The following is a 27,841-nucleotide window of genomic DNA, read 5'->3' as shown; positions in this document are numbered from 1 at the left end:
TTTGTATGCAAATGGACATGTGTCTTTGTTGTCATTTCTTGTGGCATTTGTCTGTGTAATTGCTGGTCAGATGATAACTCTATGTTTATCCTTTTTAGGAACTGCCAGACTGTTTTCCAAAGCGACTGTGCCATTTTACATTCCCACCAGCAGTATATGAGGTCCCAATTGCTCCACGTCCTTGTCAGCGCTTGTTACTATCTGTCTTTTTACTGTAGTCCTCATAGTAGGTGTGAAGTGGTGTATCATTGTTTGGATTTGCACTTCTGTCATGGATTTATATTGTAATAATGTATCTTACTCACCTAGGGCCAAAGTTGCAATCTTATCCTTTCATATCAAAACTATCTTTCATTACTGATTGACTTTCTAAAATAAAACCATAGTTCTGCAAAGACAGATGTCATTAATGCTGTTAGAATTATACTGGAAAAAACATATAAAGTAAAATAATTTGGAATTAAGATTACATACTCACCTGGGAAGCTTATTTTGCATTACGAGTTAATTCATGGTGTCCCGAGGTCTTTATCTGAGCTACTCAGTTACTCTTACATGACACATACTGAATAATGCAAATAGCACTTTAGTTAGACCTACAGTGTGATGTCACCAAGTAAACACTTGGAAATGGAGATGCATGTCTCTTCTAGTTTTATCAGTGGAAATTAGAAGTGGTTCACAGCACAGTGAATGTTTTCTTCCCTGATCTGTCAGTCTGTGTCTCATTGTGGGCCAATAATCTGTCATCTAAAACTACTTAAAGTAGGTTAGGCTTTCTTGAATGTCACGTTGCTTTGATGACATTAAGTTTTGGCTGCAGAAAAAGGGAAAGAACCCTTCTTTGACTTTTGGATGCCTCCACGTCCCTTGTTTCCAATAAATGCACTGCCATTTTTAGCTTCTTGCTTACATTTCTAGGCTGTTTGCTGTAACAGTTATACGTTCCATCCTTTTTATCTTTGCGGTCTCCTAAGCTGATTACTCTGTGTTTCTGTCAAAGAAAATGATATGGGGCGCAAAAGGTGTTGGAGTTTCACCATCTTGATTTTACCAGCTAAAGGAGAGTCCACCAAAGCCATTTAATGAGAAAAGAAAAACTTGAACAGAATTCAAAGAGTGCTTTCTTCAGAGAGGTCTCAGGATCCCTCGGCAAAGTCCCCCACAAAAGAGACCCTACAGTAGACTGATCCCTCTCATAGACGATAGGCAGAGCCTCATCCAGACCTGGTCCTCCCTCAGGGGCACAGTGTGGAGAAAGAGGCCTGAGAGATACAACGGAGAAAGAGAGACAGCAAGAGTGGATATTTCATGCCGTCATAAACGTACCATTGTATTCTCCGCCTTGTTCCTTACCTTCTAATGTAGGTTTGTGTGATTGGTGTGCTAGTTTGCAGCACAGCTTGAATCTTGTCTTCCTTGAAGTAAAGGGAAGCAACAACTTTATATATTTACAGAGCTGGATTTGTTTGTTAAGCTTTAATAAATTTTGTCTTGAGCATTTTGTTAACTAAAATATTATTTTGCATGAAATTTATGCAGCTTGTTACTCATTCATAATTGTTGCCTCTACTGAAAGTCCTAAACTATTGAATATTCCTGATCCATATAACTGCAGAACTGTCAGACATTGTATTTTTGATATATTTAGTGGGAGTTTTTATTTAGATTCTAATTTTTATAAATAACCCTTGAGAAATAATTCTTTAAAATTCATATTTATTGAACATTTACTGTATGCTTGGCAATGTACTAGTAATAATCTTGCATAAGTTGTGTCATTTAATTCTTTCTGTGGCCCTCTGAAATAGGCACTGTTATTATTTCCGTTTTACAAACTGATACTCGATGAAATCTAGTGCTTCCCATATCCAGAGATGGTTCCCTGTGCGGCCCAGCACAGCCTCCCTGCAGACATGGCATGTTCAGTGAACAGTGGGGTTCTTCTCTGTCCTTCATCACCTGCTAGAAAGCAGCAGGAGCGTGTGAGAAACAGAGGATGTGAAAGGAGGTATGGAGGAGAGAAGGCGGCCTGAGAAGCTGAGGATGCAAACTAATGGATTTTGTTGTAGGATGGTGGTTGGTTTCTTCCATCCATTGTCCCCTAGATTATGGACCCAGCATACTCTGCTGCACCAGTCTTCTCATGGATTGGTTTTTTGGTTTTGTTTTATCATGGTAATTTTTGTAGAAGCTTTTAAGATTTCCTTCCCCTCCTTCATACTCGTACACTCAGACATGAGCCAGTAGCTGTAGAGGAGAGGCAAACTCAATGCCAGTTATTCCTGCAAAATGGACTTTCATGGAACAAAAACTGGATCAGAGCTCTGCTTGTGTTTTTCTATTAAGAAATTCTAATCAAAAGGTCTGTGATTTATCCTGATTTTCTTATTTGCATAAAAAATATGCAGAGTATATTTATAAATTCAGGAAGTATAACCCTTCTGTCACAATCACTCAGACACATCTATTAACAGATTGTTTCTCTACTTGCATGCTTTTTTGGTTAAATGTCTGCGTGTAATGTTCAATAACTAATGTGTCCTGTGAAATGCCTGGCCAACCAATAGTACTTTTTCTTTTCCAGCACTGGGCGTTGAACTCAGAGATACTGGATCAGTCAGCAATATCTCCACTCTTTTTTATTTTTGTTCTGAAGCAAGGTCGCACTTAGTTGCCCAGGTGCAACTTAATCTTACAGTCCCCCTACCTCAGCATCCCAAACTGAGATTACAGCATGCAGCACTGCTCAGACACTATTGAGCTCATAAAACAGAATCCCTGTTTCATGAGACCTTTTCTTCCCTGAAAAGGTCATTCTTTAATCTGGTCTGTGAAAGTCTCTGTGAAGAGTCATCTTTGATAGAGACACCCTGGGCAACTCCTTCCATTTTCAGGTAGTGCTAAATGGTTTCCTTTTTTTGGTCATATTTTTTGTTCCTTGTGACCTACTTCCCTAACTAATTTTTCCTTCTGGAATGAAGCACAGTAAGAACTAGAGTAGAAATCCTAACACCTCTTTCTCTCTCTCTCTCTCTTTTTTTTTTTTTGGTGTATTAAGAAAAGATCTTGCCATGTAGTCTGGGCTGGCCTTGAACTCACTTGTAGCAGTCCTCCTGCCTCAGCTTCCCAAGTGCTGTTCAGCTGTGTACCAGCAGATCTGCTAACTTTTATGGATTACTCTAGTATGCAAAGCAGTAGTATGAATATGAATATGTATGCTTGGTAATGTTAACCCATGGTGTGAAAGAATAACCATGCACTCTGAAGTCAGCTAATTACAAAACACCATTGCCTGGATGCTGTGTACTGTTGCAAGCACTTTATATAAGTTACTCATTGATCTTGACCACAGGCCTCTGCAATGTGTGCTGCTAATATCCCCAGTTCCCAGATGAGGAAACAATTAGGGAACTTCCTCAAAGCTGGGGTCCTGAGAGCATGAGAGCCAGCATTTAAAACTATGTGGTTCAGCCAGTCCCTCAGGTTTGGGGACCCACTGCTAAACCTTCCAGTCCTGGTGCTGTACCCAGTTAGCAGGCCAGTGTCACGGATCTACTCATGATCTTCACTGTAGTTTTCTCATTGCTAAAAAGTGAGCAGGTTTTTATCAAAATGAAGTGGAATACTATTAAACATGAGCAGTGATTCTTAATGGTGATTGCTCTTCCAGTTCATTTGTGGGTTTTTGTTTTTAAGTTTAGGCCCCATCGGAACTTGTGATTCATTTAAACGCTCTGTGGTATGTGGTTTGTTGTCACCAATTTGAGCCTTGTGTCAACATTGCTTCAGAATAAGTAGGGTGGTTTTTGAAATTACTTTTCTTGATAACTACAAAACTCAATACAGTGTTGGCTAAACAAGATTGCATTTGGGGTGATTTTAAAGACTGATTACATCCTGTGGCAGTTGTTCCTCTCACAATGAGAACACATGTTCCTGCCCCTTTATTGTTGAAAGCTCTATCTGCTTGTGAACTCAAGACAGCATATCACATGACTAGCTGATACTAGTAAGAAGTAACGTGTTAGTTCCCCCTTTACTTGATAGCTCCTTCGCTTTGAGCCCATGCACCACTGTAAAAGTAAACCTTTAAAATATTTATAGCATCACCTACAAACATTTTGCATTTTTAGATCTGTATGCAATGGAGTTCAAAGAGCTTATAAATATTTTAGTTGATATAGGCTTGTCATCACCAAGTCTGTTTGTCAACTTTCAAAAGCCAGAGAACCGCTAAAGAAAATTAATCACCTCTTTAATGTACTTTTTAATGAGAATTTGGGGCATTTAACATCACTGAGACTAGTTGAAAAATTTTTAACTTAAGGGAAGAGAATGTCACGTCCTTTGAAAATTGCTTCCCTGACCGACCACATGGTTTTGGGTCACTTCTAGGGCAGCATATTTAGCTCTCAGTTGGGAGCAGTGTTTATTGAGAACACTGGGTTGGCACATATGCAGAGAGCTTTGTCCCGCACTCAAGTTTACCACAGGAGTGGGAAGGAGGCAGGTGCCCGTGGGGAAGATCAGCAAGCGTGGTGGTATAGGAAGGCACAAGATGCTTTGAGAGCAGACAGGAAGGTCACCTGATCTACTGTGGAGAGGAGAAGGAGCTGGAGAATGGGCTTCCGTGGGGAGGGAGTCTGAGATGAACCTCGGAGATGGATGGATGCTGATGAGCTGCAGAATGGATGAAAGAACCTTCCAGCTGCTTCATCTTTCCGCTTAACCAGCAGCATCTCAGCTCCAAATAATGTCCTACCTGACCCACTGACTTCTATTCCTAACGTGACTTGACTGCTTTAAAAAAAATCTCTGTATCACTGTGTTTCCCTGGTTTTGTGAAGTATGACTTAAAGAAATAACATATTTGGATCATGCCTTTTGTCCCTGGAATGAACTAGTTGGAGTGACACATTTTCCCTGATTTCCTCCATCACACCTTGAGCAGGGGCTAGGGAGTGGGCTAGACCCTCAGCAGATGTGGAAAGGGGCCTGAGGAGAATGCCTGCCCTGTGGCTGGCATCCAGAGAGGCTGTAAAGGTAATGGAACGCAGCCTCCTAGGGAGTCATCAGATCAGACACTTCCTTGGCCAGGGATGAGAAGAGGCAGAGGACTCCTGGTAGCCACCTCATGTCCCTCACTACCTTAGCGATGTTCAGTAAGTCAGTCAACCTCTCAGTGCTTGGCATTCTCCTCTAAAACTAGGAGTAATGATGGTGCCTCCCTCTAGATCACTACACTGTGGGGTTGGGGTGAAGTATGAGGACTAACTGCACTCACTTGTGGATAGTGCTTGGAATTGTTTGTTAACTGTTAGGGGTCAGAGTTCTACTTCGTTGGATGCAGCCTGAACAAGATGTTGGCTTGTGCAATTACTGAGCCGCAGTTCTCCGCAGGACAGCAATTTACCATACAAGTCAGCATGTTCATTCAGCACATACTCACTACATGTCTGTCCGTTCCAGACCCTATTTTGGAACACCAGGGGTAAATTAGAGAAATCAGTCCGCACAACGACGGGAGTGATCTGGGAGTCAGTGTGGCACATTCTGGGAGTGGCAGTGAGGTTCCCTTGGAGAAAGTGAAGGGAAGGAAAGTAGAAGATGAGATTGGAGAGCTAACAAAAAAGGAAGATGGTGCAAGGTCTCCCGGACCATTCTAAGGACTTTGGCTTTTATTTGGAGGTCACTGTGGGATGAAAACTCAGACAATAACTACCACTGCTCATTGAGCTTTTAAAGTATAGCAGGCACTGTGCTAAGTTCTTGACCTGAGTTCTTGATTTAATCAGACAAAACAAGCAGATTAGAGCACTGATGCAGAGGAAGCTGAGGTGAGAAGGGTTAAGGGGCACGGGGACGGGATTTGAAGTCAGACCTGTGTCATTTCATGGTACCATTCTGTGCTGTAGTGCATCTAGGGATCTGCTTGCCACCAGACTGGGTGGAACAAGAAGATTTAAGATGCCGCTTGCCCCTCTTTGGACCTCTGCTTAGGAACCAGGTAGGGCACTGGCACCTGTGCCTCCCAAGCACTCCAGAGCACAGATATTTTTCCTGTGGGCACTTTCACACTTCCAGCACCCTGTTTCTCAAATGAACACTTTAAATATGCTCAGTCTTCCTGCTTTAAAGATCCTAGTGTTGCTGAAAGCTTTTTAAGGGCAGAGTGGAATCAAAGACCAAAATATTGAAGATTTAGTTTCCTGTTTCTGACCACACTGGACCAGAAAATGAGGCAGCTTGCAGAGTAACTGCCTCCACCCATAAACCTGCAGTTCAGCTTTGACTCAGAAGAGCCTGTGGGAACCGCCAGACTTCTTACTCTGCAAAATGTTGTTCTGAACTAGGTAGACACCCCCAAAGTCATGCTGCTGTTAAAGACCACACTGTGTACAGAACACAAGCTCAGGCTGAAGCTTTGTTGAAAATAAGTTAATTCATTTTGCAGAACCAAATAAGGACCTGCCCAATAATCTCCTCAGTTCATATTCAACTAACTTGACGTTTCTGATGACCATTGAAGGACCTGAATAGTGAGATAGAAGGGAGAGGTATCAGTCTTATAAATTAGCTGTCTTATTTGCACAGTGCAAGGCTGGATGCCAAGAATGCAGGGAAAAGTGACCTCTGTGCCAGTTAGCTGTGTAGGAGAAGCAGGTACACTCTAAGTACTCTTTTGGCCAAGAATTCTCATTCCTATACACACATTTAGCTGTATATACCCAGCAAAAATAGAACAAAATTTCAATAGTGCAGGTGATTCTATCTAGCATTCATTCCCACACTGAGCATGAGATGAGAGAGATCAACCTACTGTTCCCTCAGCTGGCCTCAGCTTCCTTTTCACTCTCACAGTGTAAGATTTCAGTGCATCAAGTGTGATTGTAGTGTTTAAAGATAAATGTTTCATGTAGCATGGCTGTAAGATGCATGCCAGCCACTTCTTGTACTGGCCAGAGAAGTTGCATTTCTCCTAATACCAAAAGCAGTCCCGGCTGTGTTTGACTTTTCTAAGAAACTTTTAGATCAGCTTTGACTTACATGAGATTTTCACCCTATACTTTTGACTTTTAGAGCCTGTTCTCTCTATTAATTATAAATTTAGTGGAGTGACAGATGTACAGGCTTGAACCAAGCCTGGTTGTAAATGGCAGTCTCTGACTGACTTAGATAATGGTCTTCTATCTGTGGCTAATGATTGCCCTCATTTTTGAATAAAATAAAAGTACATGTATTTACTTCATTGGCATTGTTATGATGATTAAATGGATAATAAATAAAGATCTTGGCCAGACGGGTAGTAATAGTTGCCTCCCCACTCCTGGTAGCTATGAGTGTAGACTTTTCTTACAGAAACCGATAAAGGCTTTTAAGTAGAAAAATTATATACTTGGCATGGTTTTAGGAAGAAACACTTTTGTGTCCCTGCAGTGTATGGGAGACCATAAAGAAACCTATAGTGAGGTTACTTAGCAAATGGTTATGATGACTTAGACAAAGGCCTGAGTGAGGAAGGCTGTGAGGCAGAGAGGAGGAACCCAGGCGTGGGTGGTTTAAAAGAACTGACCGTATGGCTGTTAGTGAAGACTATGCTTGGGGACTGTGAGCTAAGAGGGAATTGGAAGAGGCTTTAGAGTGAAAGTTGGCTTTGAGTTTTCTGGCATAGGAAGGTGAATGATGGAGATACTGAATTAACTGGGGCAGAGAATAATAAAAGGCACTGTTTTGCTTCAAACTGAAATTCTATCCCTGGCACCAAGCTAAGAAATGTAACACATTATTTGATTTAGGTGTAGTGGCAGCCCTACAAAATAAGAAGTAGCATTGCCATTTTACTACTGTGGAAACCTGAACTCAGAAGAACCCAGAGTTGTAGAATGCATCAGTGTCTCCCTAGATTTGAACATAGGTTTGTCCAACAGCAAAACCTCCCTTTCACCCCCTTTAAATAAGCCCTCTCCTGGAGGAAAAGAGAGCTGGGGTGGGAGAGGGAAAGGAAGCAGTTCTGGAAATGTTAGCCTTGAGTTGCTTGTGTATTCGGTGTATCTTTTTTATAAAAAAGAGAATATCATAAAAATAATAAAAGAGTTTCAAAACAGCTTACTAGGAGAGTTACAGTAATTAATACATTGTATACTGTTACTTCATCAAAAGTAGTTGGAAAATCATATCTGCTGCTCAGGGGAGGCCTGCAGAGCAATATGAAGATTGAGGCGTTGCTGGATGTGGCACAGGGCAGTGGGTGAGATCATGCAGCAAGGGATATATAGTTTGAAAAGACCCTAAGTAAATGAAGGTTAGAAAGGGATTGCTTGCTTGGTTTGGTTTCAGAGTTTAGAAATACAAATATACCTGTGTGTAGCATACTTTTCTTCTAACCAAAATACAGCACTGTGCTTTGATGTGTACAATGTTGATTGGTGAGGTATTGAGTATTCACTGTGTCTGTTGTCCTTAGAACTGAGATCCAATCTTCCCAGAGTCTATGGTCTAGTGTTGAGCATGAGTAAAGCAGTTACAATAATGGTGATAAGCCATTGTGAGTTTCATAGGGGCTAAGTGTTAATTCGGGCCCTCTTCTTGGGTCCTCCGTAAGACTGCCTCTAAAGTTAGACTAGTTAGCCAGGGAAGTAGGGTCACAGGTCATAATATGAAATACAGTTACATTTTAAAAGAAGTCATTGAGAAATAACTGTTTCTGCCCACTCTCCTGGGACTTCACTACCATATGTATGTATGTATTTGGTCAATTGCTTGGTTGGTTGGTTTGGTTTTTTTGTTTGTTTGTTTTTTTTTTTTTTTTTTTTTTTTTTGTTCTGGGGATCAAACTCATGACCTTACACTCACCAGGCAGGCACTTATATCCCTGAGCTCAATCCCCTGCAGTTGCTTGATTTTTTTAAGACAAGGTCTCACTGTGTATGTAGTTCAGATGAGCCTAAAACTCACTGTGTAGCAATGACAGAGATTCACTGTAATGAAATTTCTTAGATTCTTTTTCTTGAACACTTAATTGCTATAAAATACTTGCATAAAATGTGAAAGTAGAAAACTTCTTTTCCATCAAGCATCAGGGCAAAAAATTCCCAAACCTTCACAGTGAACTGTAAATGCCCCAGTCTCCAATTAAGGGCCTTTCCCATGATATTTAGTCTTTGCTTTCACTTGTTTGTTTTTCTTTTTTGAGTTAAGGTTTCATTATGATCTCAAACTCAGTGATCGTCCTGCCTCAGCCTCCGAAGGTCTAAGATTACAGATTTGTGCAACCATGCCTGCCTGGTCTTCATTTTGAAAAATTGTCAACCATACTGGTTAAATGTACAGGACTCAAACTATCCAGGTTTGAATTCTTGTTCCACCAGTCATCATATGACTCTGGGCAAAGTACAAAATACCTCCTTGTATTTCAGATTCCACCTCTCTAAAATGACAGTAATAACAGTACCTACAGTCTGTAGGATTATGTAAGAATGTAATATGTTTTGTTTTTTTTTTTTAATTTTTTATTTAAGGAGAAAAGAAAAAAAAACAGTGAAGGGGTACAAGTTATACAGATTTACAGAAGAAAAAAATGCGCAGTAGGAAATCACTAGTTAATGGATAAGAATGTAATATGTTAATACATGTCACACACTTAGCACTGGCCTGGCATCTATATGGCAAGCGATTTACAAAGGTTAGACATCTGTGCTATTACAGTTTTCTGCCAGTGAGTAAAATAGCGCATCAAGATGGCAACCCCTGCTGATGAAGGCAGATTTCTGCGGCCCATTGCAAATCTCCCATAGATCAGCTCTTCTTGCATCTCATGTGGACAGAAGATTCCAGTATTTGTCTGCTTTTATCTTTTAAGATCAAAGATACCTGGTGTCTGGTAGAAATGAATGGATGACCCACTTCAAGCCAGAAACAAGGAACTGTTTGTTCTTTAAAATAGAAGCCTCCTTCCAGCCACCTACATAGCAGTAACTGTGTTTGGAAGTTGTTGATGCTGGGAAGATGCCTCAGAGCATGGTATATACTGAGGAGGATGGGCAGCAGGATGCCAGCCATCACCTAGTCTGTGTTTCACAGAGCGTCAGATCAGGAGGGAAAGTGGTTCTGTCCTCTCTAGCTGAACTTCTCCATCGGTCCCATGAGCTGTGAGCTGGAAAACCTTGGTTAACAAGACTGTTGGTCTCCAGTGGTATCAGAGAGTGAAGGCTGGAGTTTCAGATAGATGGTGAGAGCTGGCACTCCGTCAGTTGGTTGCACCTCATTGTGAAGCTACTGAACATCTCAGCTGCCAAGCCAAGCACCTCCCTGACCTTTCTGGAGAGCTCAGCACACCTGCTTCTCTCCAATAGTAAGCTACAAAGTTGTAGAAGTGGTGTTGTTAGTAGAAGTAGTCCATCACCTTCCTGAAGCTTGTGTCCGAGAGTGGGGTCTCCAGACTGAGAGGCAGTGTAATCGCCCCCAAAGAGACATGCTCATGCTTGCTTCCTGTTGACTGCATCAGGCAGGGTTAACAGCCATTACTGTGGTCACCAGGGTCCCACACCAGTGCTCGGTGAGCTGGTTGCAGCCATGGAAATGTTTGGTTTGGCCCACATGATTGTATATTTTGTACAGTTCATACATATATTAATTAATTGCAGCCTGCAATAACAGGAGATTGCACATAAACATCAGTATTTCCAACTTTTTTGGTCATTTTCTGATAGGATAGGGGCTGACCAAGTGGAAATAGTCCTCCTGTATGAGGTAGTGGTCTCTCCTTGGCCTCTGTACCTTGCTATGGCCCCCAGCTGGCTCACTTCCATGCTCATATTCATTTCCTAACCTCAGAGGCATGATGTTTGTGAATCTTCCCACACAGCCCTATGTGATTTTCTCTGCAATATAATCCCAAATGAAAAGTAAGAAGTCTGCTTGTTACACTCCCTGACCTCATTTTAACAGATTGCTAAATAGTCTCAGGCCTTTGCTCTCAATTTAAGTTCAAAAATGCTTAGTAAAACATTCATTGTGTCATTTATTTAAAATCACATGATGGAGCTGGGCATGGTGGTATACAACCCTAATCCCAGCACTCAAGAGGCTGAGGCAACAGGATCACCACAAGTTTGAGGCCAGCGAGAACTACATAGTGAATTCACAGCCAGCCAGAAGAGACTGAGACCCAGTGTCCAAAAGAAAAAAAAAGTTGAAAATTTCTCACCCTTTGGTTTTCCTAAGTCAGAAGTATTTTTTTCCTTTGACCTTTTCATAGCAGCATTTTATGCTGTTCTGGTTTCTACCAGCAATGCAGGCTAGACAGCAGCCCAAATCTGACCCTCTGGCCTTGTCCTTCGTCATTGGCTTTGGGCTGCTGATAGATGTGAAGTTACAGGCCATACCTGGGGAAGCGAACCTGGAGAGACAGAGGGAAAATCAGATATGTGTTTCACTTCCACAAAGTTGAAAACTGAGTCATAAGACCATGTGATACAAAGGTAATATGTACAACAGTGTTTGCAAAGTTCCTTTCTTGGGAAGCTGCCCCCCACCTTTGCACCAGCTGTGTGGCCAGCCTCCTCCCACAGGCCTTGTCCCCCCACCCCCACAGGTTGCATTCCTCAGCTAATATAATCCTCCCAGCTCCAGTTTGTCCCCCTTTGTACCATTTCTTTATCCTGAAGATGGAAGAAGTGCATTTCTCTGCTACCTGCTAGCCACTTGAGGGTCATTTGAGCATAGCAAGGCCTGTGGCAGAAAGCAGTCTGTGAAAGATCTGTGTCCTGAAAGCCAAGTGCACCTGTCACTGTGTGGATCTGTAACCGGTATACACAAAGTCATTAAACACTCTGGGAGCTTTGGATCAGAAGTCATCTCGTTGGCATTGTTGCTTCACTGCTACATTAATGTTGTATTAATTTGTTCAAATTCCCATGACTCCTGTTTCACACAAGGTCATGGACTTCTCAATCGAAAAGTTTTGGTAGTTTTGGTAGGTCTGAAATTTCAGAGTATTGAGCAAGGCCTACTCTAAGCTAGAACATGATCTAATAAGATTGGACTGTCAAAACAAGAAGCACCAGTCTGTGGTTAAAAGGTTTTTAAAGAAAGAAATGTTGAAGCTCTTCTGTGAGAAGCTCAAAAATATCATAAAACATGTAGACTGGAACCGACTGTTTTTTCCTTTCTACTGTGGTCGGTGCCACACTGCTCATATTGAAACGGAGACAATAGAGTGGAATGAAGTCTGATTACACAGAAACAATAGATAGTATCTTTCTATTGGGAAACTCTAATCGGTTGTGTAATTAGTAGGGGGAAGCATCAGAAAAATACATGAGACATCTTGTAAAGACCCTGAAGGTCACTGGGGTGACTGGCTCCAAAACCTCGGAATAGACAATCTACAAGTGAGACTGGAATCAGGCAGAGGGAGTCTTAATCCCTGTCCACCACCTGTAAGGTTCTGGCCAAGTTATTTTACCTGTTTGCTTCAGGCATTTTTAGCACCCCAAGTGGGAACTGAAACATTACAGGATTGTCATGGGTTTAAGAGGAGTGATGATGGAGAATGCGGGGACCAGAGCCTGGCATGTGATGTGTACTGGGTCGGTGACAGCAGTTGCTATTAGGTGCGGTGGAAATGTGTGGCAGCTGTGTGTGCTGTGGATGTACAAGATGGCTTTCAAAGTCAAAACAATGTCATAGCTTTGTTTCTGTTTTCATAACATTTACATTTCCACATTCTTTAAGTTCCTTGCGTCAGTCTCCTACCTCAGTGAATGTCTTCTCCATCCTCAGTAGCTTTTTCACTCCCTTCTCCAGTATTACGCTCATGAATAAATGCTCCAACTGAATTTTACTGAAGGTTTAAATTGACTCTGGGATGAGTCACTGACCTGCTTCAGCTTCCTGGAATGCCTCTTCCATTCATTTATCAGAGTGTAATATTCCCATCATGCCTACTGCAGAATTACAAAGTAACCATTAACAAGATGTGTTTGTGAAATGCCTTATCTGTGTAGTCACTTGTGATAAAACACTGATAAAGAATATGGCTTATTGATGAATATATAGAGACTGCAAAGGAGGAAAAAAATACGCTAAAAGTAATCTCACTTTTAATATGTTAGATTACAAGGATGACTGAAACCTAATTGATTTTATCAGATAAATTAGAGGTCAAAGTTACACTGAGGTAGTCACTGCCTTCAAACCATTGCCGTGAAACGTGGAGGAAGATTTGTGCTGGTGGACGGCCCTGAGGAGTTTGCCCTCACCAGGAGCAAAGGATTTGATCTGTGCCCCACCACGTAAAGCTGAAGTAAAGAGCTTTTTTCCTACCAAATACTAGAAACCGTGAAAGAGACCATTCTCCTTGTCCTGGATAGAATTAAATACCAAATAAGAATTCTGTTTAGCTTTGTGTGTTTTTGCTTAGTTTAAAGCCAGAATCTTTAAAGAAGTCTAGAAGGTAAAATGCACACATTGTTTGATGTTTCATTTTTACCCCATAAAATCTTCAGAGTAAACAATCTTACCTTGGACTTTCAAAACCATATACAATAAAAACATTTAATTTGCTCCAACACAGTGTGTGATGTCACTAGAAATTCTTGATAAAGTTGTCAGCATGAATATGCCATTCAGTTACTAAGCTGTGCTTTATTTGTGGAATATTGTGCAATCTGTCAGCATTTCCCCTTTCTTTCCTGTAAACTGTAACTTTTCTAGTGATTAGCATTTAAAGTCTTTTCCTGATTAAGGAATGGTCAGCTGAAATCATCAGGGACTTCCCCTTGACTACTTTGGAAAAATCTAAAGAATTGGATGTGTTGCTTGGAAATTAAGAAATTTGAAATAATTCATGTGAACCTAAATAGTGCAATAGAATCAAGAAATGATAACTGGGTGTGGTAGCACTCATCTGTAATCCAGCACTAGGAAGGCTGAGACAGGAGGGTCACCATGAGTTCAAGGCTATCTTGCCTAGTGAGTTCAAAGCTAGCCTGAATTGCATAGTGAGACGCTGTCTCAAAAAAATTTTTTTCTTGAAAATAAAGGCAGTCACTGAAGAAATAAAACAACCTTAAGATAATAAACTCTGTAAAGCTTTAATATACTTTATTATCTCTATTCCATGCCTGTCAGAAAAGTTGTTATATTTTAAGAGCTATGCTGAAATAGAAACATTAAAATAACATTTCAGATGCTTGGAAAGTGGTTTTTAATTTACTTTTTTGATTGAGCTCATGGAAACCTTTATTTATAAATCAAAATTTTATCCACAATGCACCCTTAACAAGGATACCAGAGTTGGGGTGGTGGGACGTGTGCTGGGCTGGACAGAAGGCAAGAGATCTCTTTCAAGCCCAAGGGGTGTATAAGAGACCCTCTGCCCATGGCAGGATGCACTGGGTGAGTGGGAGGTAGCTGTCGTGGTAAAGAGTGAGGAGCCTAGAACCAAGCATGGTGACGTGCACCTGTGATCCTAGCATTCGAGCTGAGACAGGAGCATCACCGCGAGTTTCAAGGCCAGCCTGGACTACTTAGTGAAACCCCTTCTAAAATGAGAAGAATGGTTAAAAGAACTTCTTACAAGAAGTGACCTTTCAAATGAACCAGCATGGATAAGAGCAAAAAAAAAAAAAAAAAAAAGCACTCAGCAAGTGCAAAGGAATGAAAACTAAAAGCCCTAGGGCTGGGCTGAATGTGATGTTCAGGAAGCAGTAAGAAGGTAGGTGCTGCTGGGAGGTGTAGGAGGGCGCTGGTGGGGATAAACCCTGAAAAAGGAAAAGGCTGTTCTGATAAAAGTCAGCTAAAGGGAGAAAAAACTAGCTGTTTGGTTTATCTGCTGTGTTTCAGAATTGTCCCAGTTCTACAAATCACATTCTTAGCACTCAGCAGGCTGAGGCCAGAAGGTTGCCACAAGTTCAAGGTCATCCTGGTTTACATAATGAGTCCCGGTCTCAAACAAAACAAAACAGTAAAAATGACATGTATGAAAAACACTTTGAAGAAAGAATAAGATGCTAGCCAGTGTGGTGGAATATAACTGTAATCCCAGCACTCCAGGCAAAAGAGTCACAAATTCAAGCCCAGCCTGGGCAACTTAGTGAATTAGTGGAACCCTTGTCTTAAAAGTAGAAAATAAAAAGGGGTTAGGATATAGCTCGGTGACAAGGCCCTCAGCTCAATCCCCAGTGTCAAAATAGGGTAAATTGCATGCCAAATCTGAGCTGGGTACAAGCTCCAGAACTGGATTTTGTTGTGTTTTATTTTGTTGTACTTTGAAATGGGATCCTTTGACTTGAGCTAAATCCCCACCCCTTTTTAAAAATTTTTTTATTTCAAGGTAGATCTTGCTAAGTTGCCCGGTTGCCCAGATGGGGAGCCAACCTACAATCTTCTTGCCTCAGCCCTTTCAGAGTGCTGGGTTTGCAGATGTGTGCCACCACCCTGCCCAGATTCTAAACTTGTATTTGGTGATAAATTGACCTTACTATTGGCAACTCTTAAAAAGAAAAGAACTTGCCATGGATTTAGCTCAGCAGCATAAGCGCCTGCCTGGCAAGCACGTGGTCATGAGTTCAATCTCCAGTACAAGAAAAAAAAAAAGAATTTTATGGCTTTCCATTTATGTGGCTTTTGTTGTCATCTTCTACACAGAAAAAAGAGAGGGAACATCTTTGCTTCAAAAGTCGTTTATCCTTTAACATCTCCTGTTTCCGGCTCACATACTCTGATAGCTTGACGAATGCCCTGTATTCCCCTGTGGGCATTATGTGGTAACAAGGAAAAATCTCAAAACTTGCCTTCTCTCAGCAAGTAAGAGAAACTTCCTCTGCAGAGCAAACTCCAAAAAAGTGCATGAGATAGAGCCAGAATTCAGGCCACTGGCTGTCGAGCAAACAGTGGCAGGGCTGCAGACCTCTCCTGGGCTCTTCTGCCGGCCATGTGAGACCCCTGAGCCACCTTGGCTGAGCAACCTTTGGCCATATAGCACTTTCAGGCCAGTTATTTAGAATATAGCAAAGTGAAAAGATTGGCCTGTGTTCTTCAAAGACTGGTAATCAGAGGATGGCACACACACAGAGCGGTGAGTTAGCTGCTGTAGAAGACGATTCACTGAAAATAAGCTAGCAGCCAGAACCAGAGTCGTTCCTGCCAAGTGAAGAATGGAGCAGCAGGCCAGTTCCTCCCTGCGTTAAAAGCTTCAGCAAATCTCATAAATTAGTAATGGACTTCTTAGGTTCCCTTTCAAGGAGCCTTGCATTGTTAGACTCTCCGTCACTCTGAAAAATCACCAAACCCAGATAGTGGTTGTTTGCCACTTACTCCCTCCCCCTCTGCTTCTGAAAGTGGAGCTGGGATTCTGGAAGTAGCTTTCTTTCTCAGTGGTAAATCTGGGTAGGGCCCTGCAGGTTTCCATTCATCTACTGGCTCGGTGATGCAACATAAAGAAGGTGCTGGGTGGCACCAGATGGGAAGATGGCAGAGTGTGACCTCTGTCATAGCATGGGGGTAAATGGAGCACAGTGCAAGGGCAGAGAGCAGCTGATTCCAGTGAAAGAGGTACGAATGAGGAGAGCCTCAGCCAGGTGTGGTGGCAAACCTGTATCTCAGTTCCTGCAAGGCTGAGCAGGAGGCTCACAAGTTCAAGTCCAGCTGGGCAACTTGGCAAGCTCCTTTCTCAAAATACAATTTTACAAGGGTTGGGGATGTGAAAAAAAGTGCTTGCTGTAAGTGTGCAAGGTTGTGGGTTCGGTCCCAACAACTGCAAAATGAGTGAATGAATGAATGAATGAATGAACAAATAATGGAAGAGCTTAAGGAAGTAGCTTGACTTGGACTGAAGAGCTTAAAGGAAGAAGATATGACCAGGCACAGTATCACATGAGACAGACAGACACAGAAGAGTGATCGTGCATAGCATGTTTCTTCATCACTGACCTTTCTTATATGACTCGGAGCCTTTTTTTTTTCCTGTCCTTTCCTGTTTCTGCAAAAACAGATGAAAGGAGAGTTAGGCAGAAAGAGGGGTGGAGTAGGAGGGAATGTGGGGCTCCCGGGGACAAAGCAGAGGAGGGTTTGAGCTGTAGCATCACAGGGAGCTGCATGGGCCTGGGGCGGTTCCATTTCCTCAGAGTTCAGTGTCCAGCCATCAGGTTGGCATGCTTCTGTTGTGTCAGCCTGAGAAACAAAGCAGGTATGTGGCACATGTCAGAGGGACACACCTGCTTCCACATCACACTGTCCTCTACTTCAGCTAAATAATTCTGCATGTCAGAGCCTTTTCCCTTCTATAATCATGTCTCCAAAAGTTAGGTCCTTACCTCTACAGAAATACAGTCATTTATAACCTGTTCCCTGTAACTGCGCTAATGGAGGTGTTCTCACAGAAAGTGCAGTGATGTTGGCAGTTGTACTTTCCATGGAGAGGCCTTCCAGTCTTCACTGCCTTCATTTGCCTCTGTCAGCATCTTCATTCTTGTCACATGGCTGATGAAGACAAATGCCATTCATTCCCAGGCAAGCAAGTGAACAGCACACTTTCCTCTCAGATTCTGTTGTGCTCATTTGAAGTAGTTGTTACGTAGTTTTAGCTTCAACAGGGCTCTCTTAAGCTCAGTATAACTCAATTTAAATATATATATGCATGATTCTGTATGATTTATGTACATGCTATATATGTATGATTATATATGTGAGGTGTGTGTGTGTGTGTGTAAAGCACATGATCCAGGCTCTGCCTTAAGTAGCTAACTGCCTTCTTGGAAAATTAGGACTTACAGAAAATAATTAAGCAACAATATGAAGAAAGCATATGGCAAGGTGTAAAGTCTATTAAGTGCTGTGTATTTATGACACTGTCAGCAAGTGTCAGTCATGCATGGGAAGGAGAGGGAGCAGAATTGTTACAGGGAGGTTCCAGGCTCTGGAAACTTAATTAGACCAATCAGTCTGTCCTCTAATAACCTTTTCTTTTTGACATCTTTTCTTTTGACATCATTCTTCTACCTTCCCAGTGAACTCTAAACATGAAGCCAGCCTGGAAAAAATAAATTATTTAAAGATAGTGGTTCCCAAAACATTTCTTACATAATACCCTTACTCTCTTCACCTGTGCTTTAAATCCTTCCCTGCCAATTGCATTTACAGATAATAATTTAATCTTCTATGTTGTGTTAATCAAAAAATTTCCCATCAGAGATTTGAATCAGTGTAAAACAATGTGAATTCAGTGTAGCAACACTGTTATTTTAAGTCAAATTTATAGAAGAAAGAAGAAACAGGGTGTTTTATTAATTATGAATCTTAGATACTATTATGTAAACATGTACATCCAGAAAAAATGCAAAATCCAGAAACTATACAAAAAAGTAATTAATTAGTGACCAAAAAAAAACCCCTGATCAAAGTCAAAAGGTAAACTCTCAATTACAGAAGAGGAGAAGCTGTGTGTTACAGAGGGTCAGTTACAGAAAAGGAGAAATTGTTATGTTACAGAGGGTTAATTTCCAGCACAAAAATCTTACAAATTAGGAAAATGACAAGCCAGTTTTATGGAAAAATCAAAGAACAAAAATGGCTCCTAAAAAGCAATACTCACCCACAAATAAGAAAATAAGAATATAAGTCTTTTAACCTGGTAAAAGAAATGAAAACAAAGGTTTTTTTACCTATCAATTGGGAAAGATGTACACTTTTAATAATCCTTGGATTGGTAGAGTGAATGGAGGAGTAGCCTTCCTCAAAGACTGTTAGTAGGAGTATAAATTGATAAAAGCTTTTCCAAGGGCAGTGTGGCAAAGTTATCTGCATTTAGGATGCACTTACCCTTTGGTATAGCAACAGCATCTTAAACCGTTTACTCAGCAAGTGGGTGCACACAGAGAGCGAAGGTGCCAGTGCACTGAGGTTCATTGTGGCATCTATGGTGTCAGCCAGAAACTATACCCAAGCCTTATGCTTCTGATCAAGGTGCAGTGACAGGAACCACAGTACCTGTCTGCATTCACAGCAAAACAAGGTATATGAAATAGCAGCACTTGGGACATTGGATGTCAGCTGTGAAAAAGGCAGTGACCTTTGAAGACACGATTCCAGGCTGCTGTTCAGAGAGGGCAATGTGGCCAGATCTGGAGTTCTCCCCGCAGGAGGAGATGTGGTTGGGGGTCCAGAGAAGCCAAGACCACTAACCTCGAGTGGGAGAGAGAGGCCCAGGAGAGACATGTGGAGTCGAGAGGCCTCCCTTGTACACTGAGCACATGTGTGTGAGGCAAGCTATGTAAAGAGCCATGTAAAGGACTAGCAACTACAGTGCCCAAACTCAGACGGGAACAGAAAAACGCCTGTTCCCAACAGCCACAAAAGAAACACTTGTAGTTCAGATGCTGAACTAGCCAGAGGTTAAACAACTCCAGTCACCCCCGAACACAACTATAACTATATAACTATATATATATATATATTTTTTTTTTTTTTTTTTTTAGGACAGAGAGTGGGTTATTTTTATTTCTTAGTTGAGATTCTATTATACTTTGTTTTCTAAAAGTATGTTTTAAAAAAATAAATAAAAGTATGTTTTAAAATTATGAAACAAGTCAAAGATTGAGATTTTTTTCAAGGGCAAAAGAAGAACTTTCTCAACATGTTTTAAAACTACAAAAAGAACATAGCTTTAGAGACCCAAAAATGGGGCCACGGATATAGCTTAGCAGCAGAGCGCCTGCCTGCCAGGGCAAGGCCATGTGTTTGGTTCCTGGCACCAAAAATAAATAAATAAATAAATACCTGCTTACCCAGAAAGATCAGTTTTTTTCAGGTAATTTTACTGTATCCCAGAACAAAGTTCAATAATGTTTATAAGTAGACCAAAAAAGTGACAAAGGAAAAGAGGGTGTGACAAAAATAAAGCACACCTCAGCATGTCTAGAATTAATGAAAATTTGCTAGACAACCTGAGTATACTGAGAGAAATATAAAAGTAGTTCATTGAAACTGGTCCAAAAATGACACAGATATTAATAGGCAAGGGCATTAAAATAGGTAGGTAGATAGATAGACAAAAGGGATAGAGATGATCCAAATTAAACTTCTAGAGATGAAACCTACACTGACTGTGCTTTAAAAATATACAGGATGGATTTAATGATGGCTTAGACAATATAGAAGACACTCGAGAACTGGATAACATAGCAGTAAAAGCTGTCCAAAATGGAATACAAAACAAAGCTTTTAAAAATAGTCTAGGCATGGTGGCACATGGCTGTAATCCCAGCACTCTGAAGCAGAAGGCTATCAACTTCGAGCCCAGTGTGGACAACTTAGTGACTTACTGAGATCCTGTCTCAAAATAAGGGCTGGGGATGTGACCCAGTGCAAAGGCCCTGGGTTTAATCCCCCTACCACACATATGCACGTAGCTTACACACTTCATGCTACAAAATTGAAAGCATGTCTCCTCAGGAAGAAACGACTTCTGTTTAACACCATACTAAAGATTTAAGAAAAAGCAATAAAGGTATCCACTTAAAAAGAAGTAGTAAAATGATCATCTGTACCAAAAATCCAGTGAAAAATCAACAAAAAGCTACTAGAACTTGTAAGTTTAGTAAGTCTGAAGAATACAGGATCAAAAAAGATTAATCATATTTCTATATTCTAGCAGCATACCATCAGAAATTGGAATTATTACATGATATTTGTAGTATCAGAAATATGAACTGTCTGTTGATATATCTGACTAAAGATGTGACAGTACAAACATCATTGAAAAAAATAAAAACCTAGACAAATAGGAGATGCACCATGATGTTGAGTCACAAGTCATCACAGACCTGAGGCTCGGTTCTTGCCAGTGGATAGGAGCCCAAATAGGTCTGAGGGAGTTTTGTTGTTGTTGTTTTTGGTAGATATTAGCAAGCTTATTGCGAAATTCATCTGGAAACACAAAGAACCTTCAACAGCAAAAGTAAATTTGAAAAAGGATGAAGTTAAACTTAATTTACCTGAGATTTATAAAGCAGTAAGTCAAGATAGGTAGTGAGATGGACAGTAAAGAGATCAGGACAGATGGACAGTAAAGAGATAGGCCACCAATTAATTTTCCCCTGATGTACAAAGACAGTTCCAGGGCTCTCAGAAACATACAAAGACAGATTCCCCAAGGAAGCACGAAGAGGATAGCCTTTTTCAAGAAGGGGGCCCTGAATCAGATAGGTATGTATATACAAAGTCTACAAGAACATGTATGCATACTTCAGCATACTTCATGCATACTTAATAAATGTCTGAAAGCTAACAGTCACCACTTCAAACACCACTTGTCATTGTTGAGGCCAGAGGTAACTTGGATTAATCTCATGTCTTAGTACATTTAGTATTAAGATATTTGTACACGTTTTTATTCTCCCGATATATCTTGTTGGCAGACTCTGGTTGGTTGGGGTTTTTGTTTGTTTGGGACAAGATCTCACACTACATCATGTAGGCTGGCCTTGAACTCATAGTGTTCTTCCTGCCTCACCTTCCCAAGAAATAGGATTACAAGTGTGTACCACTATGCTCTCTAGGCAACTATTTTTTAAGAAGTCAGTTTGTGTGCGCCAATATGCATTGATTCTCCCAAATAAATAATTAGATAAGAAATGCAGGATGCAAAACAATGTCTGTCAACATAATCCCAATTAGGGAAGCTGAGCTCAAAAGATCACAGGTTCTATTCCTGCTTGGGCAACTTAGTGAGATCCCATCTCAAAATTTAAAAAATACATGAATAAAAAGGGATAGGGATGTTAGAACATTCCTGGGTGTAATAACCAATAGCACAAAATAAACCAATAAAAAATGATATCCTCTTTTAAGTAAAAATAGGCCTTAGATGTGTTTGTCTTTTTATATGTATATTATATGTTTGTACATACACAGGACATTGTGTGTGGAGGAGGGATTGCTTGAAGCACACACAAAAGCATGGTCCTGGCTGTTTCTGAGGATTGAGATTGTGACCTTGTAGAAAAGGGAAAGAAGTTTTCATTTCTCACTTTATTCACTTATGTGTTTTTTGTTTTGATGTTTCATAGTTTGGTCAGTTTGGTTTGGTTTGGTTTGGTTCCAGACTCAGCTCAGTTCGACTCAGCTGTGCTGAAAGGCTAGGGCCTCTGAAGTGCTAGGCAAATACAATACCTCTGAGTTACAATTCCAAAACCATCTATGTGCATAACTGTTTACACATTTAAAAAAAAATTTAGGCACAACATTCAGAGAGAGAAAAAAGAGGCAAAGAGAAAAGGCAAAATTTGGAGCTATCAAAGGAAATATAATTATCAAGTGACCATAACTATTGGATAATTCTCAGCTCAAATCTGAGATTTGAAATATAATTCAGTGTGTTATAGTGCTTTTTTAAGCACTGAGAATTGAACCCAGGGTCTTGTACTGAGCCTCATCCCCAACCTATGTTTTTAAATTTTTCTACTTTAAAAACAAAACAAAAGCTAGAAATGATAATAGAATTTCAAAAAATAGTAGGAAATTAACACTAGTTAATGTATTGCAAATCATTATCTTAGAAGTCATTATTCAGGTTACAAGATTTAGGCATGAAAAACATGATTCAACAACACACACACACACAACACACACACACACACACACATATACCTATGTACATATAATCCTTTTGAGATAGAGTGTTTCTAAGTCACTAAATTGCCTAGACTGTGCTCAAACTCAGACCCTCCTTCCTTAGCTTCCACTCTGGCATTACACACATATACCATCACACCCTTTGGTTACACTTTTGAATCCCTGTAGCAGGCATCTTCCTGAGAGACTTTAAAGATCATTTTAGATTAGTAAATTGATGTAATGGGTTTGTAACAACGAACTAAAATATTTTACACTTCATTTCTTGATAAGATTATAAAGGACTTATTTTTTTAATTTTGAATTTAAAAAGCTCTTTAGTATTATGTGAGAGCTATTTTGTATTGCAGGAGAAGCAGGTATAATACTAAGAAGATCAGAAGAGTTTTTTCCTGCCATATTAGGTACAGAAAGTAAGGAAATAAAATGAGTGTAAGTTTAGATATCTTTAGGAACATCAGAGCACTTGAAGATTTGATCTGAAGAACTCACTTATCCAGTATGATATAAAGTAACCCCAAAATGCATGTGTACGCTTATTGTAGGACTTAAAGGCAAGACCATAGTAGTTAACTAATTATCACAGGAATTACTGTGAATGAGTTTGTGAAGATTCTTGACATCTCTAAATGAGTCTGAGTGGATTAGCAGAGCGATTTGGGAACTCCTTTGAGTCTTTGGAGATTAGTATGTATTATAAGCTTCTTTCAATGACACATTACCATCCTAAGAACTAGTCATAATTATGGGTGAGGTTTTCTAGCACAAGGAAATGCATTTTTTAGAACTGATTGCTTTAGTGAGACTAACATTGGAGGAAATAGCACTGGCCATTTTTTCAGGTTAGATAGTTACTTTTAAGAGGCAGACATAACCAAGTATGATGGTATATACCTGTAATCCAGTGACTCAGGAGGCTGAGGCAGAGGAATCACAAGATTACAAGTTTGAGCCAGTATGGGCAATTTAGCAAATTGGTAAGACCCTGTCTCAAAAACTAAAATGGGCCCGGGATGCAGCTCAGTGTGAAGGCCTTGAGTTCAGTCACCACTACCATGCTGGCCAGCCCGTGTCAGCTTATCTCCTTCTCCAGTAACCCACTTGGCCAACTTGTTTGATGTGTCAGGTCAGCTCTAACAATCTGGAACCCTTTCATTATGGTGTAGAGAATGGTAATAAGTACTACATTGCCCTCTGGGATCAGACTTACTAGCTTTGTGACAGTGGGCAAATTTACCTCTCAGTGCCTCAGTTCCCTTCTGTGTCAGATGGTAACAGCCTCACAGAGTTGCTGTAAGATGCCTTGTGAATTCTAAAAGTCCTTACTTAGCTCAAGCCCTGGCACATAGTCAGCACTTGACCAAATGATGGATGGTGATAATGGTCACATTAATAGGGGTAGTTGGCACTGTATTTCACTAGTGCCACTTCTCTCTGGGTGCCTCTAAAAGAACCACCATTACCTAGAACTGTTGACCCTTGGACCACTGAGGCTGAGAGTGAAAGCCAAAAGTTGAGCTGAAGGGGATGGGACCTGCTTCAGTCTCCTAGAGTGCTGATATTACACATAAGCAACACCATCCCTGGCTGAAAAACAGAATTTAAATCCATTTGTCTTGATTACTTTTCTCTCATTGCTGAGACAAAATACTTGACCCCTAAAATGAGGGAAGGAAAGGTTTATTTAGCTCACAGTTTGTGGAGGTTTCAGTCCATAATCTGTTGGCTCTAAGGGAAGGTAGTATGCCTGAGGGGCAACATGGTTGCTGTAGCAGATACCAGCAACAACCAGAGAAAACAAGCAAAAGAGAAAAGCATTCCCCCTTCCTTCCCTTATATTTTATACCTGGTACTCGTCCTTATGCTGGTGCAGCACTCAGACTGCCAATCCCAGTGCTAGACAATGAACCAATCACAAACACTTGACTCAGGTGCCTTGGGAAGCCCCCCCATCACCACATGAGGCTTGGGGGAGACATTTAAACACAAGCCATAGCACCAGCATATCTCAACAAAGAGAAAATTGATGTGGGAGACGGGGGTCTCAGACCTGGGAGGCCTTATGTACCCTTCTTTCTAAACTTGGTGCAGCTCACGAGTCATACTGTATGCCTGTAGCTCCAGTTTTAATGTAACGCTGAGCCCACTGAAAGTGAAATCCAGTCCCAATCCCTGTATGCTTTAGGTTTTTGTGTTTGTGCATACGCATGTTGAGGTAGAAACAATACATACATTAAGGAAGAAAGGCTTCTTATAATTTTGAACAAGTCATTAGACTTCTGTGACTGTGTCCTCATCTGAGAAACGCTGTCAGTGCCAGGCCCTGCCTCACAGGGTGCTGTGCACAGTAGATAATAAAAATGTGGGAAAGCACTGTGTAAATGTCAAGTGCTGTGTAATGGGACTGGGTAGCCTCAAACGTTAGCGTGGGGAAGGTGAAAGCTACAGACTTTCTTACCCTTGAGTATCAAACTACTTTCTATATTTTAATGGTTTTTATATATACTTTTCTATTACTATCACAGAATTAGTAAACAAAATTAGAAGCACTGCCTTCAGCATAAACCATATTGCTGGAAGTTACCTGTTTCAGAGCCTAGGCCTCCCTGGCAGAGCATTTACAGCCAGCTTCCTGCATTTCAAATGCAGTCAACAGTGAACTGCTGAGTTGTGCAGTGTGGCCTGCACAAATTTATTCAGGAATGACATTGGGAGTGTAGCGAGCCCTGGAGGGGGCCTGGTGTCTAGTGTGCTTCTTACAAGCTCCAGGCTACCACAGCCTGTGCAAGGGCAAATAGTCCCACCTTTCGTTATTTGGTGCTTTTCTCTAGGAGGACCAAGGCTTTTTTGTGGACTTAATCTATTTAATTCTCACAGCATCCCCGAAGTGTAAGTGTCTGATATCATCCTCACTCTGCTGACAAGGAAGCATAGGCAGGGCTGAAAACTGGCATTTAAAGGGCACATATGGGAGCAAATCAACACCAGGAGTGGGAGTGGTCTACATTTTATTTATGTTCCTCTTCCATCTGGCCAAATTCTCCTAAGTGAAACGAACTCAAGAATTCTATAAAACTCATACTTTGTTTGGACTCCGGTGTATATTTGCTTAAACACTGGCAGATTTTCTAAGCTTCATTTTTGTCATCAGGTGTCTTAGGGCTTTTGACTTTAAGAACACCATCAAGGCTGTGTTAATAACAATGCATAGTGTACTGAACCAAATATATGTGAGTTTGACTGCTGAGCTTTGGTTCCCAAGAAAACGCAAATAACCATACTTGCTTGAGGTATGTATCCATGAAATGGGTTCGTATATATAATCTGCTTGGCAGAGTGTCTGGCTCACAGTAAGCCTTTAATAAATAATAGTGCTCACATTACAAAACAGGTTCTTGGCTTAGCTTCTCCTTTGATAAGACTTGCACTGACTGTTTAAGCTGTCAGTAAGCCACTTTATATGTACTCTTTAAAAGAATACCCCATGTGTTACTGTGGCAGGCCTGTTTCCCTGTCTCTGTCCTTTCACCCATTCTGTGTTGACTGGGACACACTTGCTCAAGGAGTAGTCCTACAGCTGAACTTGGGTTTCCCCCAACACAAGGGTACCTCTTCAATGGACCCTGTGAGAAGCTATTTAGTCTTTCTGTTTTTGTTTTGTGTGTGTGTGGTTTTGGTTGGATTTTTTGTTTTGCAGACAGTTTCGCTATGTATTTCAGACTGGCCCTGAATCCAGTGTGCAGCCCAAATTGGCCTCAAACTTGCTGTGATCCTCACGCCTATGCAGGGATTACAGACTAAAGCCATTTAGTCTTATAAGCCAATCTCTGATTTCAGAATTCTCTGAGTTCTCATGAAAGTGGTAAGCTACTGTGCAGTGTCCTTGGAAACTGTCCACTTAGGGTCTTGGGGTTGGGGGCAGTGTGATCTACTCATCACAGGGACTTGGAAGAGGCAGAGTTGTCTGAGTGGAACACCAAGTTGATCCCACGTCATAGACACTGGCTGCTATCAGGAGTGCTTGCGCTTGACTGGGGCGCATGTAAGACATAAAGCGTCCTGAGCCCCAGTCTATACCTGCAGAATCAGAGTCTCCAAGGGTGAACCTGAGGGTCAGAATTTACTTCTAATACACTCTTCCTTGTAGTTGTGATACCCTGCCAGGTCAGAACCATGACTAAGGCACAAGAAAGGCAGCACAACGCCAAGTTCATTGCTGGTACTGACTTAAGCCAGAGCCCTGAATGGAGCTCTGCTCACCTCAGGGTCAGCACACAGCTCTCCCCTGCTGCTCGGGTCCCTGCTTGCCTGTGGATGGGCGGAGCATCTGAGCTGTCTGTGTGAGCTTTCCTGTCTGCACTGTACAGATAACACTTCCTGACCTAAAAGTGGCAGGGTGAGGTTACATTAGTTAAAGGGGTTCACTTATCCTTTACTCAGGCTGACCTAAAACAGGTGCTCAATTAAGCCGTATTGCAGGGAGGTCTGAGTCATTTGGCAGCAGCTGTCTGTGCTTCATTGGAGGTGCTTTAATCGCTGCCATCGAATTACAGGTGATAGTCCTATCTAGCATGTGCTCCAGGCTATGGTAAGTGACTTCTCCGGATAATGGGCTCTGCCCTTGAGGACTGCAGGGAGGAACCCACCTACAGGACGCCATTGATGGGGGAGACATATATAGTGACGGCAGAGAACCTGATCATCCAGCTTGGAAGGAGCTTGGGGACGTCATTCTGTCCACCTGGCTTCGAGAAATGAAGTACCTCCACTCAGTCACAAAGAGCAGGGAGCAGGTTGTATGACCCAACCAGAAAGAGTGCTTCCCACCTCCCCATCCTGGCCATTGCAGAACTGGTTTTCTCACAGAGCCATGTTTGAGAAGGCCTAGGCCAAAAAAGATTAGGAAGTACCATGAAGCAACCAGGAAAGAAGTGTTAAGGCAAGAGTGGATAAGTGAGTTCTGTTCCACAGATGGAAGTCACGATAAGACTATGAGGAGGGGGCCAGACTCCAAACCTCTGCTAGTGCGAGAACTGGGATGGCACTCAGGGGGGTCATATGGTGCTGGGAAGCCACTCCACAGGGTTCGAATCACCAGCACTGTTTCTGAACAGTTATTGTGTGCCAAGCCCCTATATAGCATTTTATGTACTGTAATTCTTATTTTTTTCCCAGAACACCCCTAACCATGAGTGTTCCCATT

At 41.3% G+C, this 27,841-nt stretch overlaps 1 protein-coding gene across 3 annotated transcripts in view; it reads left to right on the top strand.

The window, feature by feature from the left end:
* Nsmce2 (NSE2 (MMS21) homolog, SMC5-SMC6 complex SUMO ligase) overlaps positions 1–27,841 on the top strand; it is a 281,922-nt gene that overhangs the window by 224,657 nt on the left and 29,424 nt on the right. The window contains exon 5 of one of the 3 annotated variants that reach the window (XR_010041224.1): positions 99–27,226. The exons of the other annotated variants lie outside the window; for them this stretch is intronic. The gene's annotated coding sequence lies outside the window, so the exon portion shown is untranslated. The remainder of the gene's footprint in view (positions 1–98; positions 27,227–27,841) is intronic. 3 annotated transcript variants of the gene reach the window in all.

This window comes from Cavia porcellus, unplaced genomic scaffold (genome assembly GCF_034190915.1).
Source record: "Cavia porcellus strain 051 isolate PalLab524CR breed Dunkin Hartley unplaced genomic scaffold, mCavPor4.1 scaffold_19, whole genome shotgun sequence".
Classification (NCBI taxonomy): Eukaryota; Metazoa; Chordata; class Mammalia; order Rodentia; family Caviidae; genus Cavia; species Cavia porcellus.
The sequence above is the reverse complement of the archived record's forward strand: the minus strand, read 5'-3'. Positions and strand labels throughout refer to the sequence as shown.